This window comes from Haplochromis burtoni, unplaced genomic scaffold (assembly GCF_018398535.1).
Source record: "Haplochromis burtoni strain Fernald_Lab_line unplaced genomic scaffold, NCSU_Asbu1 Contig_196, whole genome shotgun sequence".
In the NCBI taxonomy this organism is placed as follows: domain Eukaryota; kingdom Metazoa; phylum Chordata; class Actinopteri; order Cichliformes; family Cichlidae; genus Haplochromis; species Haplochromis burtoni.
In genome coordinates, this window is record NW_024582557.1 from 424,047 (window position 1) to 447,610 (window position 23,564).

Genomic DNA, 23,564 nt, shown 5'->3' on the forward strand with positions numbered 1-23,564 from the left:
GCAGATCAACAATGGATAATATATCGAGTGCGGGAGAGAGTATGAGCGTGCAGTGTTTAAAGCGTGGAAGTACTGACCTTATTTTGAGTTTGATTCCATAAAAAGTGACAAAAACATTAGCGTCCGCTGTTCACTGCGTGTGAAGAAAACTTCTTTTTACAGCGAAAACCCCCCTTAACTTCCGAGCAAGCACCGAGTGCGCTACCTGGGGATGGGAAATTCACAGACAAACTTGCGGATTCTTCCACTGACCGCTGCAACACACCTGCACCAGGGCACACATCCACCTGCTATACAGGTGAAAATAGAGCAACAGGACTGCTGAGTTATTGATTTTATTTATTTTCTGCTGTGTTTCACTGGCATCTATTTGAAAGACTGAGTGTAAACACAAAAAATATTTTATTTTATGTGCTGGAATGTGCAGAAAATAGGTTTAAATGTTAAATAAATTTCTTCCAGTCAAAGAATGTTGCATATAATTTAATTTTCGCTTGATGCATAAAGTTAAAAGATTACAACTAATAAAACAAGTTTAAAAAAAAGAGACTTTTCCATTTGATTACATTTTGTATGATGGATTATGCAGAAAAAGTAGAATTGGGCTGAAAGATCTCTCGCTTTATCACCTATTCAGGTTGTAAATCGTGTTTTTGAAAAGTAACTAAGTAACTAATTACTTTTGAAAATAAGTAATCAGTAACGTAACGGAATTAGTTTTGGGGGGGAGTAATCAGTAATTAGTTACTGATTACTTTTTTCAAGTAACTTGACCAACACTGGTGAGAACATTAAAGTTTGTGCTTTGAAATTGTAGTATTTTGTTGATCTGTGTCTTTGCACCAATTATGGAGCTATCCTATATCCTGAGCTGATAACTCAGCACTTTGCCTGTCCTTGAGAGATGTTTTGGGCTCAAAAAACTCCAACATGAAAGCAGCCAAAATTCTATTTGCACCCTTAGGCTGCTTCTTTTATAAATCTTGCAGGTTAAAAATGTGGCGTTCAGAAGGCATGTGGCAATGTCATGGCTATGTTGGTCTTTTTATATAGCCTGAGATTCACACAGTCAAATTATGGTTACGTATTTTATGGTAGCAAAAAGCAAGTATTGATAGCATAACTCAGTTTTTCATTGTCTCCAGGAATTTAAATGTCCTCTGAAGTCACAGATATGTGACTGGTGTGTGTGTGTGTGTGTGTTTGTGTGCATTTTTATGAGTATTTGTTCATCACCTCATCTGCTTTTCTTGACAGCTATGGATCATATTTCCCATGGTGTGCACAAAGCCTCAGCACCATTCAGGCAAACAAACAAACAAACTTAATCCCAGTCATAAGCATCTCTACACTATGTTTTCTTGTGTAAAATTGTCTTGTGTAAAACTGTCTGGGGGCGGAATTTGCAGGTAAATGAAGGGAGAAACAGCAGGAGTGGGGGGGTGGGTATGGCTGAGAGTCAGCAGCATGAAAAATGAGGGGTAAAGAGGCAGATGAAAAGTGCATCTTCTTACGTTTCCTTTTCAGGTGGCAACAAAAGCCCATTTATTTGGGCCTGCATTTCCACTGGCAAAGTGTTGGAGTGTACTGTTAGCGGAGTGCATTATAAATACAGCCAGGCTTGCCGCTGCCCCCCCTCCTCCTCTCCCCGGATGGCCCAGGCTCCTGTGGAGCTCCAAACACTAGGTAATTATCCAGCACCACACCGCCTGCTGCTTCACTACCTGTGTGTCCAGCGCCACTAGAGAGAAGGATGGATGGAAGGGGTGGGGGAGAGAGACAGAGAGGGACAGATGGAAATGGAGAAGGATCAAGGCAGAGGGACAGAAAACTGTGTGTCTGTGTGAACGTAGAAGGAGAGAAGGAAAATGTGGAAATGTTTGATGCTTCTTTTTAAAGTATCAAACACAGGATGCGAGTCAACAAATGTACAGTACAGTGGGGAAAAAACACAATGCACATGCAGAGAAAAACCCTATTAGCAGTAATGCTGCCTACTCATGAACTGTTTCAAAAATCATTGCACAAGTTAACGAACACTTGTGCGTCCCATGGAATATTTTGTATTATGTTGACACAATTCTATTACATAATTTCTGCAGGTCTCTCATAGCCACACCTTTTAGTAAAGTGTATGCCCAGTTTATGTGAATGCCCTTTTCACACAGAGAGATTTCAAAAGAAAGAACTTGAAGCAAATGTGCAGATCTGTCTGTCTTCCCTCACCACCAGCTGGTCACAGCAGATAGCTGCCTCTCCCTGAGCCTGGTTCTACCAGAGCTTTCTTCCTGTTAAAAGTTTTTCCTTCCCACTGTTGCCAAGTGGGGGCTGTCTGATTGTTTTGGTCAACTATTGTATGTTTTTTTTACCTTACAATATAAAGCACCTTGAGGCAGCTGTTGTTTTGGCTTGGTGCTATATAAATAAAAATGAATTTATCCAAGTTTAATATAGTTAATTCACAAACACAAAAGAAACTGATATTAATAGCAAATAAAATAAGGTAGTTGTACTGCCCTAATAATGAATAAAAAACCCTTTTTATTCATGTTATGAATACTGGTGCTATTAATAGCTCTGATCATGTGTAATTATACAATTTCTTTTTGTAACTTATGGAGCTTTTCTGTCTCTCATTTGACTATTTTTCATACCAGTGCCCCGGTCTGCACTACACATGGCAGACTCTGTTCTGGAATTACTAACATAATATAACGTAGGCCTACTGAAGGAAAATATTAATAGAGACCATCAATTCAGGTGGCTTTCCTTTCCTCTTCCAGAAATTTTTTAATTTATTTTTTCATTTTAATTCTTTATACTGCCATTAAAATACAATGTAGTCATGGGAGAATTCACATAGTTAGTAACGATACGCAGTGGCACAAACCAGTGACCTGTATGCCAAACAAGGGCCCGATGTCATGACCTGGGCTTGATGAGGGCCTGTATGAAGTAGACCTGAGACTAAAGTAATGTTGCTAAACTAGACCTGCGTGAAGCACATAAAAAACTGCAGATGTAGAGCCAAATACACCAAGAGTCCCAAATTTTTCCAAGAAAAAAATCTTTTCCACACCACCCCCTTAGAAAGCTACCCACATTATTAACACTGACACCAGTTTCTGCCCCTCCAGTCTCAGCAGAAATGGCAGTCCGTCAGACCAGCCATCAACTGTCCAGTTTTGGTGAGCTTGAGCCCTTTGCAAAGTCAGACTTTTCAGGAGTGGTCTTCTGCTGCTTTAGCCCATCTGCCTTAAGGTTTGTCATGTGCACTCCTCTTCTGTTCGTTGCCACTGTGAAGAGTAATATTTCTGAGCTACTGGTGTCTTTCCATCAATTCTAAGAAGTCAGCCAGGTGTTTCTGCCCATGAATAGCATATGAGATCATTCAAGTGCACATCTAACTTCACACCTATTTAAAATGCATACTTTCATCACTTTCATCACAAATGTACAGTACATCTTAAAGAAAAGAACTACAAAACCTTTTGTAGTTCTTACATACAGCAGTATGGAAAAGTATTTACCTCCTTCCTGATTTTTTTCGCACATTTATCACATTTCCATGTTTCAGATCATCAAACAATTTTTAGTAGTTCATAAAGACAACACAAGTAAAATACAAAATGCAGTTCTTAAATAATGATTCAGTTCTTAAAGGGAAAAACATATCCCAACCTCGTGTGAACTCGTGTGAAAAAGTAATTTAATTTGAAGTAATTAAATCATAGATAAATTGGACCTGCTTGTTGCCAGACCTGTTGGATCAAGAAATTACTTAAATAGAAGCTTTCTAAAAAAAAGTGAAGTTGGGTAAAAGATCTAAAAACAACAACAACAACAACAAAAAAAACCCCACAGAGCATTGGGTTAAAATCTAAAGAAACAGCCGAGAAACAAAGTTATTAACGCGTATCGGTCTAGAGGCCATTTTCAAGGCTTTCAGTGAACCAAGGTGAGAGCCATTACTACCGAATGAAGAAACCTAGAAGTCACTGGGCTACCAAAATTACTCCACTGATAACTCATCCAGGAGGTCACAAAAGAGCCCGCAACATCTAAACAACTCCAATTCTTCTCCAAAAAGTTGATTCTGTTCATCTGGACGTAGCGTTTTGTGGGAGAAACGTTTCGTCACTCATCCAAGTGACTTCTTCAGTCTCAGCTGACTGCAGGTTTCCCCAATCTTATAAACAGTACATTTACATAATGACTGAAACCAGCCCACTGAAGGAACAATGGGCTGGGAGGTCAGTTCCTTAATCTTAGTTATGCAAATTCTCATGACCATTGATCAACAACCACTGACCAAAACCCACTGACCAAAGACCACTGATCAAAGGCCAATTCTCCAATTCTTCTGTGCCTCAGTTATATTAGTGTTCATAATTGAAGAATAACAAAACTGTATATACTGTATATTCTCTGGATTTATTATTTCACTCTTATTGCCTGTTCTTATTGTCCTTATCTTCGTTATGCTGCTCTGTTGTTTGTTAATTGCCCCTTGGGGATAAATAAAGTCTTCTGATTCTGATTCTGAGAGAAAAAGCTCATCTTACTCTTGCCCCGAAACATCTCGGTGATCGCCAAGACTTTTGGGAAAATGTTCTGTCAACTGATGAGACCAAAGTTGGAAATTTTTTGGAAGGTTTGTACCCATCTGCCATAGAACTAACATAACATTTCATTAAACTAACATATCAACAGTCCAACATAGTGGTGGTAGAGTGATGATCTGGGGCTTTTTCTACTGCTTAAGGACCTGGACAACTTCCATAATTGATGACTGGATGATGAATTTGACCAGAGAATCCCTTTTCACAGCTCTTTATGAATTTAAAGCAAATTGTTTTTGATTTGATTTTCGATTTTCTAGAAATACTTCAGCAAATGTTTATGTGTTCATGGGTATTTTGGTACACCATTAGTTTGTATACAAAGCAGGGTTTAAAGTTAATGAAAGGTTAAAAAAGTAGACTCTTTAGCAATTTGAACAGATCTTCGCAGAGTAAACACAGGTGTAATCAATACAATCAGTTATGGTGTTTTTAGCGATTCCACTGTACCAAGGATGTACCAGGGCTTTAATAATGACATTAATTACACCTGTGGTTATCATGGAATGATGTGTCAAAATGAATGCAGAGAATCAAGTTTTTGGCTATGAATTAGAAATCGTTTGGTTCTTTTCTACTAGTGTTCGTTTTGCTAAATTAAATGGCTTGGTTTTTTCACCACCTTATACCATGCTGCTCTCAAACTAAAACCGCACCATTAAACTGAATTGAAAGTGAGTGAGGGAGAGCGTGGAGTAAAAAAGCTCTCTGCCCTCGTGGCTCACCCTGTTAAAGTGTCTTTATTAGGAGTCAGGGACTGATCACACTGCTAAGTGACCTGCCAAGGTCACAAAGAAGGGCAGCCTTGGTAATTAGTATGCTCTTTAGTGAGGCAGGGACGCGATTGGCTTCGACGACATTAGTATGCCTCAGTGTGGGACTAAGGGGTTATGCTAAGCTACACTAGCCATTAGTATGCTCACATCTCAGGAGAACATGCAGTGCTGGGTTTTGTTCATGCCTGCCCACCGATGGATGTGGTGGACAGTGAGCACAGTTAATTGCGCTTTTGGAGTTTATTTAATTGGACTAATATAAGTTAAATGCAGCATCGGCAGTAATGTGATTCCCTTTAAAGAACCCTCTGGTAGTTTGCAACCTGTTTTATTTATGTGTTGTCTTTTTGGTTTCTTGCTAACAATAGAAATTATTCAGTTTGGATCAATTCCATTTTATTTGTATAGCGCCAAATCACAACAATAGTTACCTCAAGGTGCTTAATGTTATAAGTTAAAGACCCTACAGTAATAGACAGAATACTCCAACAATTGGACAACCCACCTAGGAACAAGCATTTGGCAGCAGTGAGAAGGAAAAACTTCCTTTTAACAGGAAGAAAACCAGGAGAACCAGGCTCAGGGAGGGGCAACCATCTGCCTTGACTGGTTGGGGGTGAGGGGAGGAAGACAGGACCAACAAACCCTGTGTAGTAGAGTCAGAGATTAATAATAATGAAATAATGAGCTAAATAACAATAACTAATGATTTAATCCAGAGTGGTGTATAAACACAGAGATTAAAGAAGTGTATGAAGAAGGAACACTCAGTGCATCATGACAAGACTGTAGCAGCCTAGGCCCATTGCACCTGATCCAGCCCTTACTATAGGCTTTATCCACTACTAAACATACACTTAGGAATAACCTGGATTTTGCCCAAGTTTGAGGGAAGTGTGAATTCTGTGTGGTACACCTCATGATTCAGTTGGCTGTAGCAGCATTAATTTGGAGTAATCATTTTCTGTATGACTTTTTGAGTCTCTTGCTTTGTTTTGGGTGAATTTTGGCCAACTGTTCTTCATAATACTGTGTTACCTTACCTTTTAATTCGTGCATGCTAAAGGTCCTGCATCATTATTTCAATCATTACGAGGTGTGAACTTTGGAACCTTTTTTCTTTTCTTTTTTATTCATTCGGTTGTACAGCTGGAATCACTGTCCTGTAGTATGACAAACTTTTGGCAAGGCTTTAGCTGTGAGACAGATGGCCTCACATCTGACTCTAGAATACTTTTGTATACAGAAGAATTCATGGTTGACTCAGTGACTTTAAGGTGCCTAAGTCCTGTGGCCTTGTTTGTCCAAAGCACATCATTCCAGAAGTCTTGAATCGTTCAGATGAAGCTTTGCAAGCCTGAACTGTGCTGCAATGCTCTTTTTAAAGAAACCCACTATATACATCCGGCTCCATGACCAACGCCAAAATGACAGTCACATCCCACAAATAGAGCTAAAAAAACTGTAACAAAAAAAAGGCTAAAGTAAATAATGCTCCTTTACCTTCGCACAAGCTGGAAATCGCTCAGTAATATTTACCGATCTGTCCGCCAGTCCATTTTAAAAGCTAAATGTGTAGAATCTTAGATTATACTTGTGTTCAGTCAGAACCACAATGGTTGAAAGGATGATATAAATGATTGCAGATGGAAATATATGTTAATGTAGTTCTGGTCTGGGACATCTCTGCTCTTCCCTGTGTTTACATAGAAAGCCAGGAGTCGGGAAGAGTGGCAGCAAGGCCCCCAGTACACAACAGAGCAGGTATTAATGAAATGAGATAAGGATGTGCTGGGGCCGAGATGGGTTGCATAACGGTTTATAATGGACCAACTGTAGGCAGCTTTGTATGAGTTGTGATAATCAGATAACTAGAAGAGCCTCAGCTGCAATGTGTAAATAGATGCAACCCTGTCACTATAAAGACTTGAATATGGCTTCTGTGAACTGATGGTATTTAATAAAGTTAAACAGCTGGAAGAAACAACCACAAGTTTTGCTTCTGTTACTTTTTTGTCAAACCAGACTCAAACATGGAAACTCAATTTTGTGTTTTGACTAAATGTTTTTATCGATGGGATAGCAACACTTGTTTGTCCCAAGATTCTTTTGATCAGCAAAAGAATGCAACAGTGAAGGAGTGTGTGTCACATGCCAAAAGCTTTAGAGCTGGCAACCTGTAATGAGCCATGCTGGAAATGTATTTGAAATTACCTTGCACCTTTGCAAAAACAAGTCCTTTAATGGCTGCCCCGCTTAGTTTGCATGACAGGGATCGGGGGGTAAATGGCTAGAACACTGTTCATGATCATTCTGGCTAGCTTTAACCCTTGATTAAGACATTGTTAAAATAAAATTGGTTTTACAAGTAAGTAAAACAGAAATTTGTTTTTTTCCCAAGTAAACAAAACACAGAATTGAACCCTTGCAGCAGCGTTGGCAGGAGTATTTAATGCCCCGAGTCCTCAGTACCCTTAGTATGCCCTTCCTGTGCAGGGCAAAGCTGCCCCAGCATCCACGACGCATTAATATGCACCTCGTCAGCAGGCCAATGCCAGGCTCAGCTACGCCAGCCATTGTTCCGCCACAATCAAATTAGCCCTGCTGATGAGGCCTGAGCTCTGTGACCTCCACAGGCCCACTGGTTTCCCAGCCCCAGAAATGACAAAGAAGATCTGAGGAGCTTAGGTCTTCGGGGACGGCGGGGGCTCACATACTGATTTCTGATTATGTCGGCTCTCCTTTTATTTATATATTTACCCGCTAGAAGTAATTGAGATGAGGTGTTGACTGCAATATGCTAAGCAGACGCCCCTGGCATGTGACATGTGAACTTGGTGTTGATGTCTAGCAACAGAGTTTGCGTCGCGTGTGTTTTTGTGTGTGTCTCACGAGTTTTGCTACTTTTGTTTGGTTCCTGCAACGGGCGTACGTGTCACGCTTAGACATTGACAGTCAGCTCATCCCTCGCAGATCCCTCCAGACCACCCCTCCACCACCTCCCCTCTCTCCCTTCACCTCTCGTCCACATTTGTCTGATTTAGTGTGATCAGATGTGAGAGCCGACGCCTGCTGCTGCTGTTAATGCACCGTGGGCTCCACATAATAGAAGCTCACTCTGCCTGTAACACTGCTCTGCCGTGTGTGTGGTTTTGGGCAGGAAGAGATGGAAAATTAGATGTAAAGCATACCAATATTTGTAATCCCAATATGCACTGATGGAAGTAGCCCTGTGATAAATGTTTTGTAGCCCCATCTCCACTCTTGTACCTACACCCATCCTGTGTGCATCTAATTAACTGAAATATGTATCCAGCACATTTGTGTAACACAACTTTAAGGCAGGGGAGATCTCTGAGAGCCCAGCTGACCTGCAGATTTGATACGGATCAGTGAAGGTTCACTGGGAGAGTGCAGCACAGCGAAACATGGTAAAGAAATCACAATCAGATCGCACAATTACACTGCGGATGACTGCAGATCGGGTGGCAGCCGAACGGTCGCGGTGAAGGGGGAAAATGAGAGAAAGGGCTGAAGCAGGAAGTTCATGTCCTCTAATTTTCAAACATGTTAAAAGTGATACCTTGACAGTTTGAATGTTTTTTTTAGTTGCACAGGAAGATATCACATGGTGGAGGAAAATTTGTCTGCACACATCTTATTGGTAGGTAAGTGAAATTCAGCTTGTTAGAGTTATTAGGATTCTGACCTTTGTCTCTAGGATTTGACATGTGCCAAATGTAGAAGAGAAAAACACACTGACTGACTTTTATTGTGTCACCTGTAGGGATGGGTATCGAAAACCGGATCTTGTTGAGAACCGGTTCCCACTGTTTCAATTCCTTGGAATTGTTTGCCATTTTTGCAAACGGTTCCCTTATCGATTCCAGTCGCCCCGAATGACGTCACCACGTTGCGGAGCGTCATTTACCTGGCAGGAAACATGGCGGCTGAAACGCTAAAAAGTTTGGTTATACTTTACGAGAACAGAATATGACAACAAGACAACTTGCAATACTTGCAAAGTAGATATTTCATTTAAGGGAGGAAACACTACGAATATGCAAAAGCATTTGCTCACAAAACACGCGATGAATGTCGTCTTTTTAATTCCACTCCGGACTCGTGAATCTCAACCCAGGAGCAGCGGTAACGTTTGCACGTCCTCTCCCGTTAATGCGGCAGGTAAATAATCAACTAACAGTGCATATTATGTTTGCGCGACCTGCCTTATTACAAAACCTGCCATTACTGTGCATTTAGGCGACCGTGATGAGACAGACAGAGTCTGGCTCAGATGCTGGCAGTTCTCGCTGCAGTCTACCGGTAGCGTCTCCTTTCAGCCCAGGATAGACGAATGTCACCGAGCAGTGACTAAGTTTGTGGTAAAAGTCTTGCACCCATTTGCTACAGCAGATGCCCCCGATTTTCGGTAAGTGAATGTGTTTAATTGTAGGCAGGGACATTACTGGATATTCTTGCGTAATTGCTACAGAATAATTTATGTTATACTTTGTTATTGCTACAGAAGAATATTTATTTTATTATTTTACATTTACATTTTTTGTCCTGGGGACCCTGTGACACCCCATTGAAGAGCCGTAGGCTGGATCTCTTAAGATCTCACTGTTGGGTTTGTAAGGCCATGCTACTCCTAAATTTCTATCTTGTTCAAAGAGAAGATATAAAACAAAGTTCTAAGCTAATCGACCTTAGTGTTCTCCTTTTTAAAAAAGAATCGATAAGAGAATCGATAAAGAATCGAATCGTTAAACAGAATCGAAAATGGAATCGGAATCGTGAAAATCTTATCAATACCCATCCCTAGTCACCTGAAGACTCCTTGTTGGTAGTCAGAACTCTGTTTGTGCTGCAAAGTTGTTTTTTTTATTTTAAAGCATCTGATTTAGAAAAGAAATCTGAGATCGAATTTGGAAGTCTTTCTTATGTGTGTATATTTCAAATTTAATGTGATATTTATCCTAAAAAATGATTTTAAATTATTCTATTAGCGAAACACTCCATAACGCTGGGCAGCATCCACGATCATATGTGCACTTAAAGTGGCCTTAACAACTAAGATGAATAAATAGTAATTAGTGTAACTGGACCAAGGTAAGCTGCCCCTTTCCCTTCTTTTGGTTTTTTCTTGAGAGATGAAGCCTCGGCAGGTAACCAGACACTCAAAGAAATGTTTTTAGTGACACAATACACTTCTTTCAAAACCTTCTTTCACTTTCAGAAACCATTTGAAGTCATGTGGCTTTTCATCCCTCATCAGTGCTCTAACACATTCTGTTGTGGCTTTAACATGTGCCTCTGCCCTCCATGTTTTTTGTCGCTCGGTCCTCGTCTACTCTCCTGCTCAGTGTCTTAGCTCACTTTATCTCTTTTTTCTTCCCAGCAGCTGGCTTGAATACTGATGGTGTTCATTCTGGATCTGATTAAGCCCCCGCTTGGCAGAATCAGACAGTAGACATAAATATCTGGGGGCATCTGAGAGAGAGACAAGTTGGTTAAAGAGGACCGAGTGTAGATCAGGTTTCTACCCCTGATGAAAATCGATGCGACTTGACCGGTCGCAGAGTGACTCAACATGTCAGCTCTAAAGAGAGCAGCCATTATATCATTAGAGCTAATTTCATCTTCCTCTTCTTGTGTCTCCATTGTTATTCAGTCATTTACTGAGGATGCGCATGCAGATGGTTCACGACTGTCCATTGTCATCATTCTCAACCAGCTTCAAACACCAATGTTTGAGAATGAATTGCAGTGACATTTTTCTTTCTTTTTTGTTGAAATGATGATAGTTCTATCTTCCATTTAGAAGTAAAAGAAGTCTCAGAAAGATGTCAGCAGGTCACTCTTCATAAATGCAACAGTTACTGTGCTACTAATTTCAGTAAATGACATAAAAAAATGCCAGAAGTGGTAAAAGTTATCAAGGAGTCCAAAGTATCCATTTTCCATGCTATCCTGGCATGGAGGTAGTTAGTTTTGGTTTCATTTGCTTTGGTTTTATCACAAAAGACTTTCTGGTGCAATTAAGAAAATGAAAAGTCACTTAATTTGTCTTCAAAGACTGTTGGGGTAAAAAAAAAAAGGGATAGTTGTTGTGATGTCACTATGATAACGTAAGTACTACCTGTGTAGAGAAGTGCTGAGCTTTGGAACAGGTTCTGGATTGTTTTGGCACGGCTGTCCACACTGACAGAGCCAAAAGCTGGGACAGCCAGTGCTGCTAAAAGTGAAACACAGCATTTTTTTCCAGCCACCTCTGTCCACATCAGTCCTCTTATACTCAGTCTCAGCAATAGATTGTATTTGCTTACTGGGTGTTTTGTACTTTTTTTTTTCTAGCAGTCTCTCAGAGTATAACAATTAACAAACCAACTTTGTCTGAAAAAGGTTTCAGAGCCCAGTTAATTTGGGTGGATTTAAACTTTGATACATTTGCATATAAAGTGGACGATTGCAGATGGCATGCTGTCTAATAAGGGTTGGACATATGATGGCATGCTGCTCTATTGGATTGAGATCTGGTGATGGTCGAATTCATTTGAGTACAGTGAACTCATTGTGATGTTGTTCTTCTTCTTTCGGTTGCCCCCTTTAGGGATCACCTCCATCTCATCCTGTGCATGTACTCCTTCAAAAACATCCACAAACTTCCTCTGAAGTCTTCCTCTTTTGCTCCTGGCAGCTCCATCTTTACCATCCTTTGTCCAGTATATCCACCACCCCTCCTCTGAACAGGTCTCCCCTCTCTAACTTTGTCTCCAGATGGCTCAACCTGAGCAGTCTCTCTGTTGTACTGATTTTCAATCCATTCTGCAAAATTTTATTAAATCTCTCTACTCCTTACATATTTGCCTTTCCACCTGTCTCCCTCTCAATCACATAAATGTACTGACTTTCATTCCTCTTCTCTCTAGTGCATCCCTCCACCTTCCCAGACTACCATCCACAAACACATCCATGCTCTCTACTCTCACTATAGATTACAGTGTTGTCTGCAAACATTATAAGTCTATGAATACTCCCACCTGAGCTCAAAATAGTGGTGAAAAAGTTCACTGCCCTCTCTCCTAGACATCTCCACAGGCATCTCATCTGTCTCATTCCACTCCTCTTCACAGCTGCCCTTATTTCCTGATTCACGAACTTTGCTCCATCTGTCCTCCTTTCTCTGTCATTTTCTTTATTCATCCAATGTGATGTTTGAAAAAACACTTTGCCATTGTTTGATGTTTTTAACATTTTGCATCATCCTTCTGGAAGCAGGAAAGAGATAGATATGGTCATCTGCACACCACTGTGACTTGCAAACATATAACACAAACAAACAAAAAACTACAAATACATATAAACAGTCTGACTAGAGCAAGTAATTGTGATGCATTGTGTTTTTTTCTTCCAGATTGAACGGGAGTTTTTAGACATAAAGGAAATTGAGTGGTTGCTATAGTCTTGTAATGTTCAGCAATAATCATCATTGGGGACCAAGTTACAATAGTTAAAAACCTTGCTGGTATTTGTCAACTCTCCTTATGTGTAAATGTTACTCAAACCCACCCCCCCCAAAAGAAAACAAAACAAAAAAACACAACCAAAGCTCGTCATGTCATTGATATTCCACAACAGCATGTTTTCCTTAAAACAGGCCGAGTATTTAGGCAGCAGGGGATATATTTCCACTGTTTGATGTTGTTGAGTAATTTTAAGATCTTGGGCCAGCTCTTATCTCTCTGTGACTTGCACAGTCTCCCTTCCTTCAAGCAATGCTCAGATATCTCCACTAGAGGCTCCCTGTTGAGCATAACATACACACTCACTCCTTCTGCAAGCAGACACACAGACGCACACCCACACGCACGCGTGCATGCACCCACACCCTTCATACGCTCTCTCATGCTGTTCTCCTCAAACACACTCCTGCAAAGCAATGACCAGGGTGGATTGCTATTTGGCGTTGCAGGGCATTAGCCACTGATGTCTTAACACTTGTAAATGAACCCTCCGCCCCTCCTAATCTGTCACTTTAATGCACTATAGATTTTATTTCAGCCTCTGTAGTATCACATTCTCAATAATAATCATCAAGCCGACGCTGTTGTCCCCTCCTGCAGAAATTAAATCTCGCCGCTGAGTGCACAACTAATAAAAGATGTTGCCGGAGGAAATAAAAAAATAAATATGATGAATCATAAGCAGTGGGGATTTGTATTCAGATGCGAAAGACAATTACACAAAGAGTTTGAATTTATCAGCCTCTTTGCCTCTCAAAGGCTCAATAACGGGCCACCACCGCCGGGCGCTGGGAGCTGCACGCTCACACGCACATCCGTCTCATGGACATCTACGCACACAGTGTACAAATAAACACACTCAAGCATATTATGCAGACAGCAACACACACATTTTCTCTTTCACCCTGTGAAACGCTCTCCACAGACACACATATTCGCACCTGCTACCAAGAGGCTTTGTTGTGCAGCTTATGTCCTTGCTGATGAGTAATATTACCTAAAATATTCTTTCTTTTATTTATAACTTCTGCTGAGTGATCTCAACAGAAAATTAAGACGTAAATGTTGACGCTAACGGACTTCTTATTCAAGCTCTTTCATCCCATGCAATATAAAGTGTGTTCCTTTACATGATGCTTGTATTTTTACATTATGTATGACAATATGTGTTGTTAGTGCTAACAACAATGATCATTTAGCCTCAGATATCCTTCAATAATGTATCTTATTTCTATATTAAATATATTCTGAATAATCAGACAAAGGACTGGACATCAAATGCCTCCTTCAGACCAAATAAGAATTTAAAATTGGAAAGATACTAGTTTGCTAACTGGGTTTCTACCATATCTGAAGAAACATGAACATCAGGCAACAAACAAAAATTTCTTGGCCAGAAATTATATAAACATGTGAGGATGTTTCCTATGACAGGCGTTGTGGGGATTACAGTTTCATTCATAGAATAACCCTAAGGGTAGAACCATGAGTATTTGTATCAAAAGGATTTGTATAACATATCATGACATATGGCGTAAAATGTACATTAGTTAATAGTTATGTGTTGTTATAAAATATTTGTTTGTATGAAATAATAATCATCTTGAAAATGCAAAATGTAGACTACACACATAGGAACTGGATACTAGCTCACAGGAACAAGAGATTCAGAAATGCTGATAAAACAGTGACCACTACTCTGATATTCACCAGCTAAGCTGGCAATGAGAATACAGAAAGTGGACAAACACTATGTAGCAGCACCAGACTACAGCTATATTGACGGGGACAGCAAGGGTGCCTGATTATTAAATCAAAGGTTTAATCATATGCCATCTTCATGATGGCATATGATGGCATAATACATATAGTAGCAGAACGTGCTTGACTCCCTTCTCTCTTGCCTGCAAAGACTTAGCACCATTCACACTGGCCTACACACAAGTTGGCAACAATCTGGAAACTACCAATGGCTAAGGAAAAGTGGGCATTCCCCAACTGGTTGCATGTGATGACTGGCAGTTGCTGTGAAATTGATTGCTAATGCCTCAGAGACCGGTCAGTGACCCCTGTGGCAACGACCAATCATCAGGGAAAAGTGTGTGTTACATGACCAGCTCACAAGAACTATACACTTCCTTTTGCATTTGCTTTGGTTACTAGTAGGTTCCTGTGGTTGTCAGGAGGAAGACACCAACTTTTATAGAAACGTCAACGATCTTCCAAAACTGTAAATTTTTACACTTGTTTATGGTTGACCAACCAATTGGATATACTAAAAAGGATTAAGGGGACCCATAAAGGTGGTAGGACTGGAAGCCTTACTTTAAATGATTAAATTATTTGTGTTTCAAGCATATATGCCAGTATCTCGTGAATTTAAACTAAAAGACGTATATTGCAAGGGGTTAACACCAACTACTACAGGGGTTGGTAATAGAAGCTTAGACAAAGAGCAAAGGGTAAGACTATACACACAAATGAGGTAATAAAGGAAGGTGGAAACACCAGGGTAACAAAACACAGCTAAAACAAAGTAAAACACTAACAAAGGAAGTCAAAGCAACAACAAGGCACACGAGACAAAAGAGGACCAAAATAAAAGAGGTATAAACTTAACTGGAGTACAGAAAGCATCAAATAAAATTAATAATGACAGAAAGCCACAGCTGTGGCAGGTTATTTTCCCAACTTTATCAGCGTCTGGAACTCAAAGATGTCTAGCGTCAATTTGTGACTGATATAAACCCATCCAGAAACAAAACAAATTTAGCAATGCAAAAATAACTGTAGTGGCTTCTCCTGCTAAAATACAGAGCCAAATTTAAACAGTTACCAAAGGTACATTTTCCCTCTTACCCACGGAGATATTATAATATAAGTGTGAACTCAAACACATACAGTGCATTAATCCAGCAGAAAACAGAATACAGAATCCTTCTGAGATGAACGGCGAAGTCAGTTGCCTTAACTGTTACCAATCTTGCGTTTAAAACAGACCACGCAGCAATAAATGGCATTGCACACCTACATTACACCAATGCAAGCTAGCACTTCCGTGAATGTCCCTGTAGATCCCCATCATCCTTTGCGCTCTCAGAGGTACCCCAAAAGAAACAGCGCCATCCAGTGGCGTGTCCCATAATACTGACCGTGAATCATGAATAATTGTGCCCTGCTGTGTGTTGTGACTTTAGCAAGACGCACACACAGAGTAAGCTAAGTATATTTCTGTGCAGTGCATTCCAGAACAGTATAGACAATATTAAAAGAGAAGACATGACTTAAACAAGGAGTTAGCAGGAATACATTTTGTTAAGTAGATTTAAGCAGGAATAATAACAACTGGCACTTTAAGCATTTTTTGTAAATGTAGTTTTAAATGTTTAACTTGTAGATCTTTGGAAAATTCTTGCATCTTTGTGCTCAAGTGCAGGCTGCACTGATAACTGTAAGAACATCCGACTCAGTAGAGCTGCTTCATACTGTAAGGCTGCTGGACAAACGTCTCCCTGGGTAGCTCACACCTAACCTCTTGTCATCTTTCTCCTCTCCTCACCGACTTCTCCTCCCCTCTCCTCTCCTCTCCCCTCCTGGCCTCTGTCACCTCTCTTTTTCCTGTGCTCTGGCTGGCTAGTTGACAGTTAGAGCTGGTCCGGGTCACCTCCTGCACTTCCTGTTGGTTTGAAGGGGTGCAGCTCTGGAGCTGGAAGCCCACGCCCCAGCGGTTCCCTGACTTGCCCCCAGTGAAAAGCAAGTGAAGTGTGGGTTCCTCTACTGGGAGAGCAGGCGGCAGGCCTGGAGGTTTGGCCCTGGACCAGTACTCCTCTTGTGGTGAGACCAGGCCAGACGCAGCCTGCCAGGGGATGCCTTGACCTCCTCAAACTGATGTGGCACAAGCTGGCAGAGCGGTCACTGCTGCCACTGCATTTGGGTGGAAAGATCTCTTACCCTTTCTCACTTGTTCGATGAGCACATCTTCCTTTGTTTTCATGGCTTGCATTTTCTTTTGCCTACATTTTCTTCCTCACTTTCTAACCTACAGATGTACTGCTGTGAGTAACTTAAAGCAAGTGCAGCATCTCTAGGTCCTCTTGATTCCTCATGAAATTGTGTGAATCACTTTAAGGGTGTTTATCCTAAAATAAAGTGTTTTTGCATCTGACTCTTTTAAAACACTTAAACATATTTGTAATTCCAAATGCCAACTGTCTGTCAAAGTACTGTTTTCTTCCACTTATAGACTCAGATTGTTAATCATTTTCTCTGTGTTGTGTGAGTAGTACTTAGGAATGTTCCCAGTAACTAGTGTGAAACAGGATAAGAAAATCTGTTTAAGTAGTTTAGGCAACAGCTGAAACTGGACTCAATCCAGTAAATGAGTTTAAACATTCTTATTTTACCCTTTCAATATCCACCAGGTCAGAACCAATGCAGGGTCAGGGTTTGGGGTCTGTTAGCACCCAGCCTTTTATAGAAATTCCAGCTTTTAACTGAAAAGCTGTACTGCCGAATAATTTTTCTGACAAAAAATACATACCAAAAAACAGTTTATTTTTTGGTAAAAATAAAACACAACTCTTTGGATTCACAGGACTGCACCTTTCCTACTTTCTCAGAGTTAGGGAGGGATGGCTTTGTAATAAAAGCTGAACCCAAAGTTAACTGTTGTTGTACTTTAATAAAATATCAAAGATTCATTTAATCATTTAACGAAATGCTATTTAATGTGGGTGGTATTTCTTCCTCACAGCAAAAAGGTCGCAGTTCAAATCCACTTGGTTTTTCTTGCACGTTCTCCCTGTGCCTGTATGGGTCCTTTCTGTATATTTGATGCTAATAAGCAATTCTAAATTGTGTGCATTATCTCTGATAGACTGGCGACCTGTCCATGGTGTACCTTGCCTCTGTCCCCTGAGGCAGCTCTGATATGCTGAGTGGTAGAAAACTGATGTAACTTAAGTAATTCTTTGTAAGATACTGCCATGTTAATGGCATTGTCACTCATCAATACCAAATTGTCATGATCACAGTGTGTTCATTCTTGTGTGTTGCATCCCAGATTTCCACTCTTTGATATTATTTTACAACATTGCTATTATGTAAAATCTGCCGTGCAAGCAAAAGCGTCTTCTCAGTATCTCAGAGGTTGAAGAGCAATACGACCCTGTCCGGGCTCACTGCCTATTACCCAAAGAGAGCGCGGCGTCCTGCTGATAGCTCGTGATGGCTCATTTTTTTTTCTTCTGCAGGATGTTCTGTCAAAGACGGTATCAAAGGTCCAGGGGTCTGGTTGGAATGGCTGCATCCTGGGAACACATTAGCAAGTGTTACTGTTTGTGATCTTTCTCTCTCTCTCTCTATCACTTTGAAGTTATCTCCCTTCGCTCCACCCACAACTCCACCACGCACTCCTTCTTTTCCCTGACCCATTTGAGTATGGAGAAGGGACAGCCAGAACAAATATTATCATCTCTTAGAGCTGTGGTTTAAGCATTGCCGAAGGTCCCTTTTTATTTTTAGAATCATGGTTGGAAGTGTTCATGGGGATGTGGCCACTAATTTTCACTTCTACATGCAAATCATGAGCCAAAACACAGTTCTGAGAGTCGCCAAATTGCCACTTACAGACTTGTAAGTAATTGTGAAGCAAAACAAGGCAAAATTCCACAACAATTATAGCCGGTTCCAGCTCATGTACGAAGCTCAAGTTCTGATGAGCTTCAACATGGATTTGAAAAGACCTCAAATTATCCTAAGCCAGGTACAAGAATTTAATTTCCTTTGATTACATTTGATGTATCTCAAGAACACATTTCAAGAGATTTTCAAAAAGCACTTATTAATTCAGCAGTCATTCAAATGATATCCTATACAGGCAACTCGGGTTAATTGAAGCTTTGCTACCTTGAAACTGTCTCTCAAATCTTGCCTAACTCCTTTTTTTTCTGCTGCAACCTTTTGACATAAATCATCCACAGCTTTGTTAGACTTGAATCAAACTGACACTTTTTCAGACTTATTAAAAGTGCGCAAAGTAAAGGAATAAAAAAAAGCATAATGGGAGGGGGGGAGGAAACAACAAAGCCAAAATATGGTGCATAATTACGCCTCGCCTCTCCCTCGCTCTCACTTTCTGCCGCTTTTTCTCTGTCCATCTCTAGTTGTCTGTGACGGCTGGCTTTCTGAGTGGCATTAGGAGGCTAAATTGGCCTGTTTCAGGCAGAAGAGCGTCTGTGTTTGGTGTCAGATAATGTGCGCTGAGGAGTCCGAGGAGAGTGTGATTAAAGCCAAGCCACTGATAATTATGTCAGACTGCACAGTTGTCCAAAACCTTCTCGGCTAGTTGAAAGAGATTTCTCTCTGATGAGCAAAACAGGAGGAGGAAGAGGGAGAGTGAGAGGGAAAAAAAGGTGAAGGGGCTTTTTGAAGAGGATCTTCCTATTACTGTTCCGGCCTCTTTTGCCCCTGCCAATTTAGGGAGAGCCACTGCTGACTTCCCGGTGTACTGGAGACATTTTGTGGGGTGTCACTGAGTTGAAATGCTGTTCTAAGCAGGTGTTGCTGTTGGTGAGGGTAGATGCTAAAAAGGCTAGAAATAGGATTAAGCATTAGCCTCTGCAACCTGTGTAATTAACCCTGACACTCAAGCCATGATCAAAGAAACATTCTCTTTTCCACCCAAATAAATCTTGGCTTAAACTTTGTGTGTTTTTTTCCTCATAAATGCCCATAGGAGGAAGATATCTTTATCACAGACAGTTTAAATTACTAGCCCACATTTGCATAATCACTTAGGTAGTTTTGTTACTGCGTGGCATTTCACTGTGACAAAAGAACCGTCTAGTGGATTCTAGTGGAAAAAGGAATTGGTTTTGATTACTGTGAGTGTGGAAAAGAAATCAAAAGTGTTAATGTTTGACTTCAAACTCAGAGAAAAACACTGGCATTTGACAATTCTACTGAATTATTACATTTATCTTTTAAATTCTTTTTTTTCAGTTTTGTTGTCCTTTGTCAATTATTTCTAATTTCCAGATCCACCTGGCACTGAAGGTAGAGAGAGGATTTATTTATTTATTTATTTATTTATTTATTTATTTTTTATTAACAAAGTTTTTACCTATTTGGAGCACTCAAATAAAAATGTGTTTGCAATGCCCAAAATAAATGTATGTGACTTTATTTTAAAGTTAACATTTTCCATTTTCAGTACTTGTGTGTGTGTGTGTGTGTGTGTGTGTGTGTGTGTGTGTGTGTGTGTGTGTGTGACCAAAACCAACAAATCCACTACCATCAACTGATGTGGTCAAAAAGAGAAGATAAAACAAGAAAAAAATCCTGCAGATTCTCAACATTACCATCCATCATGCAAACCTTCTACATATTTTCATGCACCAACATTGACTCTGAAAAATATTTATACTATGATTAGACTTGCTTAAGCTCTCATAAAAAATTACTTGTTAATAACCATCAATTCTAGATGAGGGAGCTGTGTACAGAACAGATAATATTTATTAACTGTAATAAAGCAATGTTCCCACTTTAGATCTGCATGCTGCAAAAAGCTGTTAATTCATGTCAATCCTAATAAAAAAATTAAGCTCGACAAAGTTTAGCAAAGACATAACGGGCAGACTAGCTGAACTTTACATTGATTTAAAAAATCTAATAAGAATCGCAAAGATTTTATTAACATTATGAAACAGTATATTAAGTAACAATTGTTAAAAGCTAATAATACCAGCTTATAATGTTATTAATCTTTATTAGGTCATATATAACATATATTCACATAAATAAATGTTATATAAGAATATATGTTAAATAAAATTTCAGAGGAAAAATGACTTTGTAGATCAGAGGCAGCAGTGAGATGTCAATGTGTCCACCTGTACACCAGTGTCTTTGAAATGTAACAACAATGCTGCAATTAAATTTAGAAGATTAAATAAGTCAGTGCAAAAGGTATTAGAAGAAACATGTTTTTTCCCCTTTTTTCCAGTTTTTTCCCCCAACACTTCTTTAACATTCTGCCTGCTTTGGAACAGTATTCCAACCATTATGATCAGTGTGAAGTGTATGATTGCAGGACTTGGCAGGGGATGAAATCCCTCGCAGAGGTTAAGCCTGTGTGCAATGCTAAATGACAGAGCATATATTAATATGAAATCCATCCAATTATCTCTAATGGAGCTCTCTGGCGTGATACTGTACCCAGTCATTTCAGGTCCATGAGCAAACCCTCAGTTGCTCTATCTCTGAGACCGCTTTGTCTCTTTGTGCTTCCGTGCACGTCTGACTCTTTGCATTTCTGCATGAATTATCCAGTCTGGAAAATATTTTGTCAAATTACAAGTTCAAAACTACAGGTGATTACACACGATTTGTTATTTTGTTTCTTATAATCAAAGTAAACACCACAATCAGGCATCGTTGTACGTAGTGGTCTGACATTTCTTTTAGTATGGAATGTCACAGTTGGCCTGAAGGAGGCTTACGGTTGAAGAATGGCAGGTTTGTGGATGTATTACAAGAACTGGATACCAGGATCAGATGCTCACACACTTGAATGAAAATTTACTTATTGAGTCAACAAGTCAAAAACTCCCCCAAAAAACATTCTCTCTCATTTTGGCTCATATCTGGATTGAAAAAATCGGTAAATGTCCTGTATTTGTACAGCACTTTACTTAGTCCCTAAGGACCCCAAAGCGCTTTACACTACATTCACACACTGGTGATGGCAAGCTACATTGTAGCCACAGCTGCCCTGGGGCGCACTGACAGAGGCGATGCTGCCGGACACTGGCGCCACCACCAGTAGGCAACAAGTGAAGTGTCTTGTCCAAGGACACAACAACCAAGACTGTCGGAGCCGGGCCTCGAACTGGCAACCTTCCGATTACAAGACGAACTGCTCCTGAGCCACGATCGCCCAATAGGCCCCCTGCTCAGGGTTTCTCCTGTTGATCTAGACCGTGGATTCCTGCTCAGCTCAAGTTCCAGAACAATAAATAACAACTTACTGTATTTGCTGCTGAAGGTGTCCTGTCATTAGCTTTACATACTTCTGTTAAAGTTAATTTGAGTGCTCAAGTAGATTAGAAAAGGGCTAGTCAGTCAAGTCGAAGTCAAGTCAAACTTGACTTTAAATAGATTAGAAATTGGCTACATAAGAGACAGTCCATTTACTATTTAATTTAAGCACTAAACTACCTGGTTAGCTTAGGCACTAAAAAGTGTTTGGTCAGGAATAGGGAAAGACGGTTAAACCTGACCTCACACACCCTTGACCCCTGCAAAAATGACTAGTTGTGCCAGGTGGATCTCACTATTGCCAGAGCTTGGCGCATCATGCAGCACAGTAAAAGGACACCTTGTGCGTAAATGTGAGATAATGATGGCTTTGACAAAACATTATTCAATGCCGTGGAAATAGCGGGGCATTGAAAAATGGATGTTCATTTTTGTTCACCTATGTCCCTTGATATTGAATGTGCCGTTCTAATAAATTACTACAGAATATTGAATGTATGGTGTGATAGATCAATCAATCAGGTAACACGCAGCGCAAAATCTGAAAGATCATTATGCATCTTATCCTCTTTTTAATATTGTTAATAAATGATGTAGTAATTGATCGGCTTGCTAATTAATCTCTTAAGCCCCTTTTCCATTAGTACCAACTCAGATCAACTCACTATGGTATTTAGAGTTTTCCATTAGATCATAGTACCTGGTACCAGGTACAAAAATAGTATTGCAAAGCAATCCAAGCAGCTACTAAAATGTGACGTTGACGGTGGTGTCACTTGATGAGTCATACGAGCGTCTTGTTACGTCAAAACTGCCATTTTTGAAAACGGAGTCTGACAAAAAGCTACGGACCAAGAAGCAGGTATATCGTCGCCTCGACGTCCACTGTGGTTGTAGCTTTCTTGTCGCACACTAATTATGTCACGGGATGCCTGGCCATGTTGCTATAATGACTAGTAGCTAAAATGGAAAAGGCGCTTTAACGTCCATCTAGTGACAAGTTCAGTGTTGGGGATTTTGGTTAGTTTTGCATTTACCTTTTTCTTCTTCTTTGCAATACCTAAATATAAACTTTATAACAGAAAAACTCTAAGGGTAAGCTCAATTAAAATATTTGATTTGAATTGTAACATCTCCTAGTTTCTATCTTTGTAGCCTATGAGAGGAAATGCATTCTAACCTTAACCCTAGGTCGTTCACCACTTGCCTGGTTTATGCCAAATAAACTTTGTGATTTAGTCATTCAGAGACAAGGTTAGCACAACCACCATAAAATGATTCTGGATAACCTGAACATGCTCAATATTGTAATGATGAAACAAACAAACAAACAAACAAACAAAAGCACTGGAAGAGTCTTGCATCAGTATTACTTTAAAGTTTGCTCTACGCAAAAGACGCTCATATTTAATATTTAGCATCAATATGGCATCAATTCCCCTCTGTCATTAAACTTTGAGTACTCTCCAACACCTTTCTAGGTCAAACAACAGCTGCATCAGAAATAAGTTGGTGGCTTTGATGAACTGCCTTTGATGACTGACAAAGTACTCTTGCGCATTCTTTTGAAAATGGTCAGATGAACTCAAGTCAAA

The 23,564-nt window shown here is 40.0% G+C and overlaps 1 long non-coding RNA gene across 13 annotated transcripts in view; it reads left to right on the top strand.

Moving 5' to 3' along the window:
* The window catches only part of LOC102302168, a 445,058-nt gene that overhangs the window by 192,830 nt on the left and 228,664 nt on the right, over positions 1–23,564 (top strand). For 6 of the 13 annotated variants that reach the window (XR_006055031.1, XR_006055030.1, XR_001336776.2 and 3 more), the window contains one exon: positions 1,528–1,686. The exons of the other annotated variants lie outside the window; for them this stretch is intronic. This is a non-coding gene — a long non-coding RNA (uncharacterized LOC102302168). The remainder of the gene's footprint in view (positions 1–1,527; positions 1,687–23,564) is intronic. 13 annotated transcript variants of the gene reach the window in all.